Source organism: Balaenoptera physalus (genome assembly GCF_965194825.1).
Source record: "Balaenoptera physalus genome assembly, chromosome: 15".
In the NCBI taxonomy this organism is placed as follows: Eukaryota; Metazoa; Chordata; class Mammalia; order Artiodactyla; family Balaenopteridae; genus Balaenoptera; species Balaenoptera physalus.
Window position 1 is genome coordinate 72,825,722 of NC_138894.1, and position 16,856 is coordinate 72,842,577.

Sequence of the window (16,856 nt, forward strand, 5' to 3'; positions counted from 1 at the left end):
GCCAGCAAGCTCCAGTGCTGGACACCCCATGCCAAACAGCTAACAAGACAGAAACACAACCTCACCCATTAGCAGAGAGACTTCCTAAAATCATACTAAGTTCACAGACATCCCAAAACACACCACTGGATGTGGCCCTGCACAACAGAAAGACAAGATCCAGCCCCACCCACCAGACCACAGGCACCAATCCCTTCCATCAGGAAGCCTACACAAGCCACTGAACCAACCTTACCCACTGGGGGCAGGCACAAAAAACAACAGGAACTATGAACCTGCAGCCTGTGAAAAGGAGACCCCAAACACAGTAAGTTAAAGAAAATGAGAAGACAGAGAAATATGCAGCAGATGAAGGAGCAAAATAAAAACCCACCAGACCAAACAAATGAAGAGGAAATAGGCAGTCTACCTGAAAAACAACTCAGAGTAATGATAGTAGAGATGATCCAAAATCTCAGACACAGAATGGAGAAAATACAAGAAACATTTAACAAGGACCTAGAAGGACTAAAGAGCAAACAAACAATAATGAACAACACAATAAATGAAATTAAAAATTCTCTAGAAGGAATCAATAACAGAATAACTGAGGCAGAAGAATGGATAAGTGACCTGGAAGATAAAAGAGTGGAAATAACTACCATAGAGCAGAATAAAGAAAAAAGGATGAAAAGAATTTAGGATGGTCTCAGAGACCACTGGGACAACATTAAATGCAGCAACATTCGAATTATAGGGGTCCCAGAAGAAGAAGAGGAAAAGAAAGGGTCTGAGAAAATATTTGAAGAGATTATACTTGAAAACTTCCCTAACATGGGAAAGGAAATAGTCAATCAAGTCCAGGAAGTGCAGGGACTCCAATACAGGATAATAAATTCAAGGAGAAACATGCCAAGACACATATTAATCAAACTATCAAAAATTAAATAGAAAGAAAAAATATTAATAGCAGCAAGGGAAAAGCAACAAATAACATACAAAAGAATCCCCATAAAGTTAACAGCTGATCTTTCAGCAGAAACTCTGCAAGCCAGAAGGGAGTGGCAGGACATATTTAAAGTGAGGAAAGGGGGGCTTCCCTGGTGGTGCAGTGGTTGAGAGTCCGCCTGCCAATGTGGGGGACATGGGTTCGAGCCCTGGTCTGGGAAGATCCCACATGCCGCGGAGCAACTGGGCCCATGAGCCACAGCTACTGAGCCTGTGCGTCTGGAGCCTGTGCTCCGCAAAAAGAGAGGCCGCGATAGTGAGAGGCCCATGCACCACGATGAAGAGTGGCCCCCACTTGCCGCAACTAGAGAAAGCCCTCTCACAGAAACGAAGACCCAACACAGCCAAAAATAAATAAATAAATTTATTTAAAAAAAAAAAAAAAGTGAAGAAAGGGAAAAAACTTCAACCAAGATTACTCTACCCAGCATGGATCTCATTCAGATTCAATGCAGAAATTAAAAACTTTACAGACAAGCAAAAGTTAAGAGAAATCAGCACCACCAAACCTGTTTTACCACAAATGCTAAAGGAATTTCTCTAGGCAGGAAACACAAGAGAAGGAAAAGACATACAGAAACGAACCCAAAACAATTAAGAAAATGATAATAGGAACATATATATCAATAGTTACCTTAAATGTAAATGGATTAAATGCTCCTGCCAAGAGACATAGACTGGCTGAATGGATACAAAAACAAGACCGTATGTATGCTGCTGTCTCTGTCTACAAGAGACCCACTTCACACCTAGGGGCACATGCAGACTGAAAGTGAAGGGATGGAAAAAAGATATTCCATGCAAATGGAAATCAAAAGAAAGCTGGAGTAGTAATTCTCATATCAGATAAAATAGACTTTAAAATAAAGAATGTTACAAGAGACAAAGAAGGACACTACATAATGATAAAGGGATCAATCCAAGAAGAAGATATAACAATTGTAAATATTTATGCACCCAACATAGGAGTACCTCAATACATAAGGCAAATACTAACAGCCATAAAAGGGAAATCGACAGTAACAAAATAATAGTAGGGGGCTTTAATACCCCACTTTTACCAATGAACAGATCATCCACAATGAAAATACATAAGGAAACACAAGCTTTAAATGACACATTAGACAAGATGGACTTAACTGATATTTATAGGACATTCCATCCAAAAACAACAGAATACACTTTCTTCTCAAGTGCTCATGGAACATTCTCCAGGATAGGTCATGTCTAGGGTCACAAATCAAGCCTTGGTAAATTTAAGAAAATTGAAATCATATCAAGTATCTTTTCCGACCACAACACTTTGACACTAGATATCAATTACAGGAAAAAAACTGTCAAAAAAAAACCCAACACATGAAGGCTAAACAATACGCTCCTAAATAACTAAGAAATCACTGAAAAAATCAAAGAGGAAATCAAAAAATACCTAGAAACAAATGACAATGAAAGCACAATGGCCCAAAACCAATGGGATGTAGCAAAAGGAGTTCTAAGTGGGAACTTTATAGCAATACAATCCTACCTCAAGGAACAAGAAACATCTCAAATAAACAACCTAACCTTACACCTAAATCAATTAGAGAAGAAGAACAAAAAACCCCCAAAATAAGCAGAAGGAAAGAAATCATAAACATCAGGTCAGAAATAAATGAAAAAGAAATGAAGGAAACAATAACAAAGATCAATATAACTAAAAGCTGGTTCTTTGAGAAGATAAACAAAATTGATAAACCATTGGCCAGACTCATCAGAAAAAAAAGAAGACTCAAATCAATAGAATTAGAAATGAAAAAGGAGAAGTAACGACTGACACTGAAGAAGTAAAAGGATCATGAGAGATTACTACAAGCAACTATATGCCAATAAAATGGAAAACCTGGAAGAAATGGACAAATTCTTAGAAAAGCACAACCTTCCAAGACTGAACCAGGAAGAGATACAAAATATAAACAGACCAATCACAAGCACTGAAATTGAAACTGTAATTAAAAATCTTTCAAAAAACAAAAGCCCAGGACGAGATGACTTCATGGGTGAATTCTATCAAACATTTAGAGAGGAGCTAACACCTATCCTTCTCAAACTCTTCCAAAATTAGCAGAGGGAGGAACACTCCCAAACTCATTCTACGAGGCCACCATCACCCTGATACCAAAACCAGACAAAGATGTCCCAAAAAAGAAAAGTACAGGCTAATATCACTGATGAACATAGATACAACAATCCTCAATAAAATACTAGCAAACAGAATCCAACAGCATATTAAAAGGATCATACACCATGATCAAGTGGGGTTTATCCCAGGAATGCAAGGATTCTTCAGTATACACAAATCAATCAATGTGATACACCATATTGACATATTGAAGGATAAAAACTGTATGATAATCTCAATAGATGCAGAAAAAGTTTTCGACAAAATTCAACACGCATTTATGATAAAAACTCTCTAGAAAGTAGACATAGGGAGAACATACCTCAACATCATAAAGGCCATATATGACAAACCCACAGCCAACATCGTTCTCAGTGGTGAAAAACTGAAACCATTTCCTCTAAGATCAGGAACAAGACAAGTTTGCGCACTCCCACTACTATTATTCAACATAGTTTTGGAAGTTTTAGCCACAGCAATCAGAGAAGAAAAAGAAATAAAAGGAATCCAAATCAGAAAAGAAGTAAAACTGTCCTTGTTTGCAGATGACATGATACTATACATAGAGAATCCTAAAAATGCTACCAGATAACTACTTGAGCTAATCAATGAATTTGGTAAAGTAGCAGGATACAAAATTAATGCACAGAAATCTCTTGCATTCCTATACACTGATGGTGAAAAATCTGAAAGAGAAATTAAGGAATAGTTCCCATTTACCATTGCAACAAAAAGAATAAAATACCTAGGAATAAACCTACCTAAGGAGACGAAAGACCTGTATGCAGAAAACTATAAGACACTGATGAAAGAAATTAAAGATGATACAAACTGATGGAGATATATACCATGTTCTTGAATTGGAAGAATCAATATTGTGAAAATGACTATACTACCCAAAGCAATCTACAGATTCAATGCAATCCCTATCAAACTACCACTTGCATTTTTCACAGAACTAGAATAAAAAATTTCACAATTCGTATGGAAACACAAAAGTCCCCGAATAGCCAAAGCAGTCTTGAGGGAAAAAAATTGGAGCTGGAAGAATCAGACTCCCTGACTTTGGACTATATTACAAAGCTACAGTATTCAAGACAGTATGGTACTGACACAACAACAGAAATAGAGATCAATGGAACAGGATAGAAAGCCCAGAGATAATCCCATGCACATATGGTCACCTTATCTTTGATAAAGGAGGCAAGAATATACAATGGAGAAAAGACAGCCTCTTCAATAAGTGGTGCTGGGAAAAGTGGACAGCTACATGTAAAAGAATGCAATTAGCACACTCGCTAACAGCATACACAAAAATAAACTCAAAATGGATTAAAGACTTTAATGTAAGGCCAGACACTATAAGACCCTTAGAGGTAAACAAAGACAGAAGACTCTATGACATAAATCACAGCAAGATCCTTTTTGACCCAGCTCCTAGAGACATGGAAATAAAAACAAAAATAAACAAATGGGACCTAATGAAACGTAAAAGCTTTTGCACAGCAAAGGAAACCATAAACAAGACGAAAAGACAACCCTCAGAATGGGAGAAAATATTTGCAAATGAAGCAACTGACAGAGGATTAATCTCCAAAATTTACAAGCAGCTCATGCAGCTCAATAATAAAAAAGCAATCAACCCAATCCAAAAATGGGCAGAAGACCTAAATAGACATTTCTCCAAAGAAGATATACAGATTGCCAACAAACACATGAAAGAAAACCATAAACAAGATGAAAAGACAACCCTCAGAATGGGAGAAAATATTTCCAAATGGAGCAACTGACAGAGGATTAATCTCCAAAATATACAAGCAGCTCATGCAGCTCAATATCAAAAAAACAAACAACCCAATCCGAAAATGGGTAGAAGACCTAAAAAGTCATTTCTCCAAAGAAGATATACAGATTACCAAGAAACACATGAAAGGATGCTCAACATCAGTAATCATTAGAGAAATGCAAATCAAAACTACAATGAGCAACCACCTCACACCAGTCAGAATGGCCATCATCAAAAAATCTACAAACAATAAGTGCCAGAGAGGACGTGGAGAAAAGGGAACCCTCTTGCACTGTTGGTGGGAATGTAAATTGATACAGCCACTATGGAGAACAGTATGGAGGTTCTTTAAAAAACTAAAAATAGAATTACCATATGACCCAGCAATTCCACTACTGGGCATATACCCTGAGAAAACCATAATTCAAAAAGAGACATGTACCACAATGTTCATTGCAGCACTATTTACAATAGCTAGGACATGGAATCAACCTAAGTTCCATTGACAGGTGAATGGATAAAGAAGAAGTGACACATATATACAATGGAATATTACTCAACCATAAAATGAAACGAAATTGAGTTATTTGTAGTGAGGTGGATGGACCTAGAGTCTGTCATACAGAGTGAAGTAAGTCAGAAAGAGAAAACAAATACCGTATGCTAACACACATATATATGGAATCTAAAAAAAAAAGAAAAAGTTCTGATGAACCTAGGGGCAGATTAGCAATAAAGACACAGATGTAGAGAATGCACTTGAGGACATGGGGAGGGGGAAGGGTAAGCTGGGACAAAGTGAGAGAGTAGCATAGAGATATATACACTACCAAATGTAAAATAGATAGCTAGTGGGAAGCAGCTGCACAGCACAGGGAGATCAGCTCGGTGCTTTGTGACCACCTAGAGGGGTGGGATAGGGAGGGTAGGCGTGAGATGCAAGAGGGCGGGGATATGGGGATATATGTATACATATAGCTGATTCACTTTGTTATGCAGCAGAAAGTAACACAACATTGTAAAGCAATTATACTCCAATAAAGATGTTAAAAAAAAAAGTGGAAACAACCCAAATTTCTAAGAGCTGACAAATGGGTAAACAAAATGTCATATATCCATACAATTAACTATTATTTGGCTATAAAAATGAAATTAAGTAGTGATACAACATGGATGACCCTCGAAAACATTATGCTAAATGAAAGAAGTCAGTCACAAAAGACCACATATTATATGATTCCATTTATATGAAATATTCAGAACAGGCAAATCCTTTCAGACAGATATTAGCAATAGATCGCTGGTTTCCAGGGGCTAGGGAGTGGGAAAAATTGGGATTGACTGCCACTAGGTATGGAGTCTCTTTTTGTGGTAATGAAGATGTTCTGGAATTAGATAGTGGTGATGGCTGCACACCTTTGTGAATATACTAAAAAACACTGAATTGTGCACTTTAAAAGGGTGAATTTTAGGTATGTTAATTTTATCTCAATAAAGTTTTTATAAAAATAAGCAAATATGTATATACTTATTTCCCTTTCTTGATTATGAAAAGGTGGCAAATTTTAGATACTATTTTACAGCTTTCTTTTTTCACTAACAAATATGTCTTAGGGCTTGGATGAATCTCGAGGGAGATATGCTGAGTGAAGAAAGCTGATTTCAAAGGTTACATATTTATGAGTCCATTTACGTAATATTCTTGAAATGATAAAACTATGGAAAGGGAGAACAGATTAGTGGTTACCAGGGGTCGGAAGAGGGTAGGCATACATCTGTGGCTATGAAAAGACAGCATATAGAATCCTTGTGGTGATGGAGTAATAAGCAAATATACTGAAGTTTAAAAGTGTCATAAAATACTATCTTAGTTTTTTACAGATGCATTCAAAAGCTTGAATAATATGCATGATTTTCTATGAAAATATAAATTTTCCAGAATTTATTAGGATGCCCCAGAAGGCGTAGATAATCTAAACAAACCGATTACCATGAGAGAAATAGAAATATGATCAATAATATTAACAACTCCTCCTCCCAATAATACAGTCCAAGGTAGATTTCACAAAGGGCTTCTACCAAATATTTAAATATGGGTAATTCTGGTGCTATTTATGTCATTCCAGAGCATGGTCAAAGAACAAATGCTTCCAGATTCTTTTTAAAGAGAGGAGTGTAACATTATTTGCAGATGCTGATAGACCTGGAAAATATACTGAAAAACTATTATAAATAATAAGGGAGTTCAGGATGTGGCTGGGAACAAAATTAACAAAATGTTAAAAAATCAAAGGCCTTCTTGTATATGTAAAACAGTTACAGATGTAAATGGAAAATCCTATTTACAGTAACACAATTTAAAAAAGAAAAAAAACTTTTTAAAACCCTTTGTAAAAACCCTTGGGTTTAAACATTAAAAATGTGCAAAATATATATGAAAAAACTTTAAAACCTACTGAGGGATGCACAAAAAAAGACCCAAATATGTGGAAAGGAACATCCTGTACCTGAATAGAAGAGTAATGTCAACAACAACCTAATAAAGATAATGTTTACAAAAATAACATATTTACTCAGCTTTTATTATTTGTCCTGTTCTAAGCACTTTGAGTATATTAATTCACTTAATCCTTACAACGCTATGAAATGAGTAGAGGAAGAAACAGACGTAGTGAAGTTAAGTGACAGGGTCATCCATCTGGTAAGTGGAAGAGGCCCTACAATTTAACCTCTGTGCTCCACTGCCAGGATTTTCTCTTACTTAACCTAAAAAATGGAGATGTAACTCACATATCATAAAATGCACCATGTTAAATGTACAATTCACTGGTTTTTAGTATATCCAAAAAATTGTGCAATCATTACCACTATCTAATTCCGGAATATTTTCATCCCCCCAAAAAGAAGTCCTGTACCTGGTAACAGTCACTCCCCATTCCTTAATTCCCCATCCCCTGCCAACCTTCAATCTACTTTCTGTCTCTAAGGACTTGCCTATTCTGGATATTTCATATAAATGGAATCATAAAATATGTTGCTTTTGTGCTAGCTTCTTTCACCTAAGATACTGTTTTCAAGGTTCATCCATGTGGTTTATAGTTTAATAATATGCCATCAGTATGGATTTATAACATTTTTGTTTATTCATCAGTTGATGGACATTGTTTCTATTTTTTGGCTACTATGAATAATGCTGCTATGAACATTTGTGTACAAGTTTTGTATTAACATACATTTTCATTTATCTAGGGTAGATACCTAGGAGTGGAATTTCTGGGTCATATGGTAACTCTGTTTAACTTTCTGAGGAACTGTCAGGCTGTTTTTTTTGAAGTGGCGACACCATTTTACATTCCCGCCAACAATGTATAATAGTTCTAATTTCTCCTCACCAACACTTGTTCTTTTCTTTTTTGTTTAAATTATAGCCCTCCTAGTTACCTTAAAGTGGTATATCATTATGGTTTTGGTTGACATTTTCCTAATCTCTAAAGATGTTGAGCATCCTTTCATGTGCTTATTGAACATTTGTTTATCTTTTTCGGAGTAATGTCTATTCAAATCCGTTGCCCTTTTAATTGAGTTGTTTCTCTTTGTTGCTGTGTTGTAGTTCTTTATATATCTGGATATAAAACCATAATCAGATATTGCTTTGGAAACATTTTCTCCCATTCTGTAGATTGTCAATTTACTTTCTTAATAATGTTCTTTGCTGTACAAAAGTTCTTAATTTTGATGAAGTGCAATATATCTATTTTTTTCTCCTTAGCTTTTTTTTTGAATTTTATTTTATTTATTTTTTTTACACAGCAGATTCTTATTAGTTATCTATTTTATCCATATTAGTATATATATGTCAATCCCAAACTTCCAATTCATCCCACACACACCCACACACACACCCGCTTTCCCCATTAGTGTCCATACATTTGTTCTCTACATCTGTGTCTTTATTTCTGCCTTGCAAAAGTGTTCAACTGTTCCACTTTTCTGGATTCCACATATATGAGTTAGCATACGGTATTTGTTTTTCTCTTTCTGACTTACTTCACTCTGTATGACAGTCTCAGATCCATCCACGTCTCTACAAATGACCCAATTTCGTGCCTTTTTATGGCTGAGTAATATTCCATTGTATATATTTACCACATCTTCTTTGTCTATTTGTCGGTCGATGGGCATTTAGGTTGTTTCCATGACCTGGCTATTGTAAAGAGTGCTGCAATGAACATTGGGGTGCATGTGTCTTTTTGAATTATGGTTTTCTCTGGGTATATGCTGAGTAGTGGGATTGCTGGATCATATGTTAGTTCTATTTTTAGTTTTTTAAGGAACCTCCATACTGTTCTCCATAGTGGCTGTATCAATTTATATTCCCACCAACAGTGCAAGAGGGTTCCCTTTTCTCCACACCCTCTCTAGCATTTGTTGTTTGTAGATTTTCTGATGCTGCCCATTCTAACTGGTGTGAGGTGATACCTCATAGTCGTTTTGATTTGCATTTCTCTAATAATTAGTGACGTTGAGAAGCTTTTCACATGCCTCTTGGCCATCTGTATGTCTTCTTTGGAGAAATGTCTATTTAGGTCTTCTGACCATTTTTGAATTGGGTTGTTTGTTTTTGTAATACTGAGCTGCATGAGCTGTTTATATTCTTCCTTAGCTTTTTTTTGAAAACATCTTTATTGGAGTATAATTGCTTTACAATGGTGTGTTAGATTCTGCTTTATAACAAAGTGAAGCAGTTATGCATATACGTATGTCCCCGTATCTCTTCCCTCATGTGTTCCCCCCCCCCCACCCTCCCTATGCCACCCCTCTAGGTGGTCACAAAGCACTGAGCTGATCTCCCTGTGCTATGTGGCTGCTTCCCACTAGGTATCTATTTTACATTTGGTAGTATATATATATGTCCATACCACTCTCTCACTTTGTCCCAGCTTACCCTTCCCCCTCCCCATATCCTCAAGTCCATTCTCTAGTAGGTCTGTGTCTTTATTCCCATCTTGCCCCTAGGTTCTCCATGACCGTTTTTTTTTTTATATTCCATGTATGTGTGTTAGCATATGGTATTTATTTTTCTCTTTCTGACTTACTTCACTCTGTATGACAGACTCTATGTACATCCACCTCACTACAAAGAACTCAATTTCGTTTCTTTTTATGGCTGAGTAATATTCCATTGTATATATGTGCCACATCTTCTTTATCCATTCATCTCCTGATGGACACTTAGGTTGCTTCCATGTCCTGGCTATTGTAAATAGAGCTGCAATGAACATTTTGGTACATGACTCTTTGAATTATGGTTTTCTCAGGGTATATGCCCAGTAGTGGGATTGCTGGGTCGTATGGTAGTTCTATTTTTCGCTCTTTAAGGAACCTCCATACTGTTCTCTGTACTGGCTGTATCAATTTACAGTGCAACAGTGCACCACCCACCAACAGTGCAAGAGGGTTCCCTTTTCTCCACACCTTCTCCAGCATTTATTGTTTGTAGATTTTTTGATGATGGCCATTCTAACTGGGGTGAGATGATATCTCATTGTACTTTTTTTTTTTTTTTTTTTTTAAATAAATTTATTTACTTATTTATTTATGGCTGTGTTGGGTCTTCGTTTCTGTGCGAGGGCTTTCTCTAGTTGCGGCGAGCGGGGGCCCCTCTTCATCGCGGTGCGCGGGCCTCTCACTATCGTGGCCTCTCTTGTTGCGGAGCACAGGCTCCAGACGCGCAGGCTCAGTAGTTGTGGCTCACGGGCCCAGTTGCCCCGCGGCATGTGGGATCTTCCCAGACCAGGGCTCAAACCCGTGTCCCCTGCATTGGCAGGCAGATTCTCAACCACTGCGCCACCAGGGAAGCCCCGTCTCATTGTACTTTTGATTTGCGTTTCTCTAATGATTAATGATGTTGAGCATTCTTTCATGTGTTTGTTGGCAATCTGTATATCTTTTCTGGAGAAATGTCTATTTAGGTCTTCTGCCCATTTTTGGATTGGGTTGTTTGTTTTTTTGATATTGAGCTGCATGAGCTGCTTGTAAATTTTGGAGATTAATCCTTTGTCAGTTGCTTCATTTGCAAATACCTTCTCCCATTCTGAGGGTTGTCTTTTTGTCTTGTTTATGGTTTCCTTTACTGTGTAAAAGCTTTTAAGTTTCATTAGGTCCCATTTGTTTATTTTTGTTTTTATTTCCATGTCTCTAGGAGCTGGGTCAAAAAGGATCTTGCTGTGATTTATGTCATAGAGTGTTCTGTCTTTGTTTACCTCTAAGGGTCTTATAGTGTCTGGCCTTACATTAAAGTCTTTAATCCATTTTGAGTTTATTTTTGTGTATGCTGTTAGCGAGTGTGCTAATTGCATTCTTTTACATGTAGCTGTCCACTTTTCCCAGCACCACTTATTGAAGAGGCTGTCTTTTCTCCATTGTATATTCTTGCCTCCTTTATCAAAGATAAGGTGACCATATGTTCGTGGGTTTATCTCTGGGCTTTCTATCCTGTTCCATTGATCTCTATTTCTGTTTTTGTGCCAGTACCATACTGTCTTGATTACTGTAGCTTTGTAGTATAGTCTGAAGTCAGGGAGCCTGATTCCTCCAGCTCCGTTTTTCTTTCTCAAGATTGCTTTGGCTATTCGGAGACTTTTGTGTTTCCATACGAATTGTGAAATTTTCGTTCTAGTTCTGTGAAAAATGCCAGTGGTAGTTTGATAGGGAGTACATTGAATCTGTAGATTGCTTTGGGTAGTATAATCATTCTCACAATGTTGATTCTTCCAGTCCAAGAACATGGTCTATCTCTCCATCTGTTGGTATCATCTTTAATTTCTTTCAACAGTGTCTTATAGTTTTCTGCATACAGGTCTTTTGTCTCCTTAGGTAGGTTTATTCCTAGATATTTTATTCTTTTTTTTGCAATGGTAAGTGAGAGTGTTTTCTTAAATTCACTTTCAGATTTTTCATCATTACTGTATAGGACTGCAAGAAATTTCTGTGCATTAATTTTGTATCCTGCTACGTCACCAAATTCATTGATTAGCTCTAGTAGTTTTCTGCTAGCATCTTTAGGATTCTCTATGTATAGTATCATGTCATCTGCAAACAGTGACAGCTTTACTTCTTCTTTTCCAATTTGGATTCCTTTTATTTCTTTGTCTTCTCTGATTGCTGTGGCTAAAACTTCCAAAACTATGTTGAATAATAGTGGTGAGAGTGGGCAACCTTGTCTTGTTCCTGATCTTAGTGGAAATGGTTTCAGTTTTTCACCATTGAGGATGATGTTGGCTGTGGGTTTGTCATATATGGCCTTTATTATGTTGAGGAAAGTTCCCTCTATGCTAACTTTCTGGAGGGTTTTTATCATAAATGGGTGTTGAATTTTGTCGAATGCTTTCTCTGCATCTATTGAGATGATCATATGGTTTTTCTCCTTCAGCTTGTTAATATGGTGTATCACATTGATTGATTTGCGTATATTGAAGAATCCTTGCATTCCTGGGATAAACCCCACTTGATCATGGTGTATGGTCCTTTTAATGTGCTGTTGGATTCTGTTTGCTAGTATTTTGTTGAGGATTTTTGCATCTATGTTCATCAGTGATATTGGCCTGTAGTTTTCTTTCTTTGTGACATCTTTGTCTGATTTTGATATCAGGGCGATGGTGGCCTCATAGAATGAGTTTTGGAGGGTTCCTCCCTCTGCTATATTTTGGAAGAGTTTGAGAAGGATAGGTGTTAGCTCTTCTCTAAATGTTTGATAGAATTTGCCTGTGAAGCCATCTGGTCCTGGGCTTTAGTTTGTTGGAAGATTTTTCGTCACAGTCTCAGTTTCAGTGCTTTTGATTGGTCTGTTTATTTTTTCTGTTTCTTCCTGGTTCAGTCTCGGAAGATTATGCTTTCTAAGAATTTGTCCATTTCTTCCAGGTTGTCCATTTTATTGGCATATAGTTGCTTGTAGTAGTCGCTCATGATCCTTTGTATTTCTGCAGTGCCAGTTGTTACTTCTCCTTTTTCATTTCTAATTCTATTGATTTGAGTCTTCTCCCTTTTTTTCTTGATGAGTCTGGCTAATGGTGTATCAATTTTGTTTATCTTCTCAAAGAACCAGCTTTTTTTTTTTTTTTTTCACACACACACACTGTATTTTATTTTTACAAGAGATAAATAGACTGACACCAAGCATTGTACATGGATGACCACAACAAAAACAACAATGATTGCAATTACCAAACATGAAACACACTCATACTATGTCATAATATTGACATTCAGTCCAGTAATCCTCCACTGTAACAGCTCCTTTACTTTGCAGTGAAAATTGATTTGTATATTCTTTGCCTCTGAGTCCTTGTGGGATTTTTTTTTTTTTTAATTCAGACAGAAAGTCACAAAAATTATACTCATCCTCATCAGTTCACTCAGTCCCATGTAATTAATTGTTTTTTTTCATCTTGATCTTTTGTTAGCACTTTTATGAGTTCATCAGTTTTTCATCAGAGTTCTGAAAATGCTTATTCATTCAGTTCAGCAGTACAGTCAGTTACCAGAAACCTGTACTTGTCAGAGTCTTTTCCATGAATTTCTTGAAGATGAAACCCTTTTATAGGAACATATTTGCAAAATCATCAGAGTACACCCAGAACTGTCTGTAAATGACAAAAGACTTAAAAATGACCACGGTAAAAGATTTGATGAAAGTTCATAATAATGCAGTTGACAAGAAAATTAGTTATTTCTGAGATATACATTTTAAAGTAATAACTAGGATTATTACTTATAACATTATACCAGAACATATAAGATTTTTAGAAATTTCATGTAATGTCTGAAACATTTATATTAACATATTTCCATACATATTTCCATACAAATACAAATATAAGATTTTTAGAAATTTCATGTAATGTCTGAAACATTTATATTAACATATTTCCATACATATTTCCATACAAATACAAATATAAGATTTTTAGGAATTTCATGTAATGTCTGAAACATTTATATTAACATATTTCCATACAAATAACCCAATGAAAGTTTAGTATTAGTTGTTTTGTTTGCTTTTTTATACTGCAGGTTCTTATTAGGCATCAATTTTATACATATCAGTGTATACATGTCAATCCCAATCGCCCAATTCAGCACACCACCATCCCCACCTCACCGCAGTTTTCCCCCCTTGGTGTCCATATGTCCATTCTCTACATCTGTGTCTCAACTTCTGCCCTGCAAACTGGCTCATCTGTACCATTTTTCTAGGTTCCACGTACATGCATTAATATACGATATTTGTTTTTCTCTTTCTGACTTACTTCACTCTGTATGACAGTCTCTAGATCCATCCACGTCTCAACAAATGACTCAATTTCGTTCCTTTTTATGGCTGAGTAATATTCCATTGTATATATGTACCACATCTTCTTTATCCATTCCTCTGTTGATGGGCATTTAGGTTGCTTCCATGACCTGGCTATTGTAAATAGTGCTGCAATGAACATTCGGGTGCATGTGTCTTTTTGAATTACGGTTTTCTCTGGGTATATGCCCAGTAGTGGGATTGCTGGGTCATATGGTAATTCTATTTTTAGTTTTTTAAGGAACCTCCATATTGTTCTCCAGAGTGGCTGTATCAATTTACATTCCCACCAACAGTGCAAGAGGGTTCCCTTTTCTCCACACCCTCTCCAGCATTTGTTGTTTGTAGATTTTCTGATGATCCTCATTCTAACAGGAGTGAGGTGATACCTCATTGTAGTTTTGATTTGCATTTCTCTAATAATTAGTGATGTTGAGCAGCTTTTCATGTGCTTCGTGGCCATCTGTATGTCTTCTTTGGAGAAATGTCTATTTAGGTCTTCTGCCCATTTTTGGATTGGGGTGTTTGTTTCTTTGATATTGAGCTGAATGAGCTGTTTATATATTTTGGAGATTAATCCTTTGTCCGTTGATTCATTTGCAAATATTTTCTCCCATTCTGAGGGTTGTCTTTTCGTCTTGTTTATGGTTTCCTTTGCTGTGCAAAAGCTTTGAAGTTTCATTAGGTCCCACTTGTTTATTTTTGTTTTTATTTCCATTACTCTAGGAGGTGGATCAAAAAAGATCTTGCTGTGATTTATGTCAAAGAGTGTTCTTCCTATGTTTTCCTCTAAGAGTTTTATAGTGTCCAGTCTTACATTTAGGTCTCTAATCCATTTTGAGTTTATTTTTGTGTATGGTGTTAGGGAGTATTCTAATTTCATTCTTTTACATGTAGCTGTCCAGTTTTCCCAGCACCACTTATTGAAGAGACTGTCTTTTCTCCATTGTATATCTTTGCCTCCTTTGTCATAGATTAGTTGATCATAGGTGCGTGGGTTAATCTCTGGGCTTTCTATCTTGTTCCATTGATCTATGTTTCTGTTTTTGTGCCAGTACCATATTGTCTTGATTACTGTAGCTTTGTAGTATAGTCTGAAGTCAGGGAGTCTGATTCCTCCAGCTCCATTTTTTTGCCTCAAGACTGCTTTGGCTATTCGGGGTCTTTTGTGTCTCCATACAAATTTTAAGATGATTTGTTCTAGCTCCGTAAAAAATGCCATTGGTAATTTGATAGGGATTGCATTGAATCTGTAGATTGCTTTGGGTAGTATACTCATTTTCACAATGTTGATTCTTCCAATCCAAGAACATGGTATATCTCTCCATCTGTTGGTATCATCTTTAATTTCTTTCATCAGTGTCTTATAGTTTTCTGCATACAGTTCTTTTGTCTCCCTAGGTAGGTTTATTCCTAGGTATTTTATTCTTTTTGTTGCAATGGTAAATGGGAGTGTTTCCATAATTTCTCTTTCAGATTTTTCATCATTAGTGTATAGGAATGCAAGAGATTTCTGTGCATTAATTTTGTATCCTGCAACTTTACCATATTCATTAATTAGCTCTAGCAGTTTTCTGGTGGCAGTTTTAGGATTCTCTATGTATAGTATCATGTCATCCGCAAACAGTGACAGTTTTACTTCCTCTTTTCCAATTTGTATTCCTTTTATTTCTTTTTCTTCTCTGATTGCCGTGGCTAGGACTTCCAGAACTATGTTGAATAATAGTGGTGAGAGTGGACATCCTTGTCTCGTTCCTGATCTTAGAGGAAATGCTTTCAGTTTTTCACCATTGAGAATGATGTTTGCTGTGGGTTTGTCATATATGGCCTTTATTATGTTGAGGTAGGTTCCCTCTATGCCCACTTTCTGGAGAGTTTTTATCATAAATGGGTGTTGAATTTTGTCAAAAGCTTTTTCTGCATCTATTGAGATGATCATATGGTTTTTATTCTTCAGTTTGTTAATATGGTGTATCACATTGATTGATTTGCGTATATTGAAGAATCCTTGCATCCCTGGGATAAATCCCACTTGATCATGGTGTATGATCCTTTTAATGTGTTGTTGGATTCTGTTTGCTAGTATTTTGTTGAGGATTTTTGCATCTATATTCATCAGTGATATTGGTCTGTAATTTTCTTTTTTTGTAGTGTCTTTGTCTGGTTTTGGTATCAGGGTGATGGTGGCCTCATAGAATGAGTTTGGGAGCGTTCCTTCCTCTGCAATTTTTTGGAAGAGTTTGAGAAGGATGGGTGTTAGCTCTTCTCTAAATGTTTGATAGAATTCACCTGTGAAGCCATCTGGTCCTGGACTTTTGTTTGTTGGAAGATTTTTAATCACAGTTTCAATTTCATTACTTGTGATTGGTCTGTTCATATTTTCTGTTTCTTCCTGATTCAGTCTTGGAAGGTTATACCTTTCTAAGAATTTGTCCATTTCTTCCAGGTTGTCCATTTTATTGGCATAAAGTTGCTTATAGTAGTCTCTTAGGATGTTTTGTATTTCTGTGGTGTCTGTTGTAACTTCTCCTTTTTCATTTCTGATTTTATTGATTTGAGTCCTCTCCCTCTTT

At 36.4% G+C, this 16,856-nt stretch overlaps 1 protein-coding gene and 1 long non-coding RNA gene across 2 annotated transcripts in view; one reads left to right on the forward strand and one right to left on the reverse strand.

Annotated features, from left to right (window-relative positions):
- Positions 1-16,856, forward strand: part of SRD5A2 (steroid 5 alpha-reductase 2) — a 65,904-nt gene that overhangs the window by 27,701 nt on the left and 21,347 nt on the right. The gene's annotated exons all lie outside the window — the stretch shown is intronic.
- Positions 13,135-16,856, reverse strand: part of LOC309643875 — a 115,335-nt gene continuing 111,613 nt past the window's right edge. Inside the window, exon 2 of the long non-coding RNA XR_014254119.1 lies at positions 13,135-13,483. This is a non-coding gene — a long non-coding RNA (uncharacterized lncRNA). The remainder of the gene's footprint in view (positions 13,484-16,856) is intronic.